The 1,229-nt window shown below is 42.6% G+C and overlaps 1 protein-coding gene across 4 annotated transcripts in view; it reads right to left on the bottom strand.

Moving 5' to 3' along the window:
- Window positions 1-1,229, bottom strand: part of LOC119587875 — an 85,716-nt gene that overhangs the window by 5,457 nt on the left and 79,030 nt on the right. The window lies entirely within an intron of this gene.

Here is a 1,229-nt window from a genome sequence, read left to right as displayed (position 1 = left end):
AATTCATAAAAACATTTTCACCCAACTGGTTCTTTTCACATGTAAGGCTGCAACGCTCATCTCTTGTTCGCTTCGAGAGAAAAGTTTAAAGCTATAAAGACTTTAATATCCCATGCCTAAATTTAAACACCGTATGATTACTTCCGCTACGGAGTGAGATGAAACCAAAGGCGAAATGTGCCTTAGTAATTGATTACTAAGAGAATGTGAGTTTTTTCCGAATTAACTGTAATGCAACTGAATGTAAAGAGAAGATTAGTTACGTAACAAGACCAATTTCACGACTGCGGCATTGCGTCCCTGTTATGCCCCCGGAAGTAAGTGTTAAACAAGCACTTTCATCCACACCGCAACATGCAAGCTGCTTTGCCGTCTTGTGATGTTAGTTTCCACTTACAATAAACTTGTGCATCAGTTTAACAAACACTCAAAGTGTTGTTGTTTTTTTTAATATGAGGATTTTCATTTCTCTTAACCCAAATTTTCGGTAAGTGACAGGACAGTAATAATTACAACGACTGCAACGAGCTTTGGTGTTATAATATTGCATAATGTTAATTTAACTCGAGTGTTTTCGGCCACCTTTCTCTAAAGAGTGAAAGCTCTGTTACCACGTAATGATAGTCAGTTTACCTCGGATAACACTCGACATGAGTCGCTTCATTATTTACAACTGACCAAAGGAGAGAAAGGTAAAGTCGAAGGCAAAAGCAGCACAGCCAGCGATTCCCATGACCCACGCGAGGTGTGACGCCGGGGAACGACCGACGGCGAGGAGTCCTTACAAATCTGGAAGTAACTCACGCACACCAAAGACATGGTTTAATTACTGTTTTTAAGCAATTTACACTTGCAGTGCCACATTCCCCCTTTCCCCCAGATCGCCACAGACAAACTAAGGATCACCATACGATAGACCACACATTGCCAACCGCAACGTGTGTCTGGCAAAGGAAAGAAAGGGAAGAGCAGCCATTCACGGCCATGGTCACAACACCTGACAGCCTCGGCGTCGTCCCACGCGCTTTTCTACAGCAGGGGCAAGGAAAGGCTGGGGTGGGCAGTGCTGAAGGGCCGGGCAGTTAGCGTAGTTAATCTTCCTTCTCTGATGTTAACGTTGTTGACAAAATTGTAGATCGATGACGCGGTGGAAAGTGTCGAACTTATGATAAACGTAATGTTTTTCAAAAGACAGTTAGTTTTCTACTGTCTACTTTCTAGTGTTATTT

The sequence above is a fragment of the Penaeus monodon genome, chromosome 23, assembly GCF_015228065.2.
Source record: "Penaeus monodon isolate SGIC_2016 chromosome 23, NSTDA_Pmon_1, whole genome shotgun sequence".
Lineage (NCBI taxonomy): Eukaryota > Metazoa > Arthropoda > Malacostraca > Decapoda > Penaeidae > Penaeus > Penaeus monodon.
This window is presented reverse-complemented; position numbering and strand designations above follow the sequence as displayed.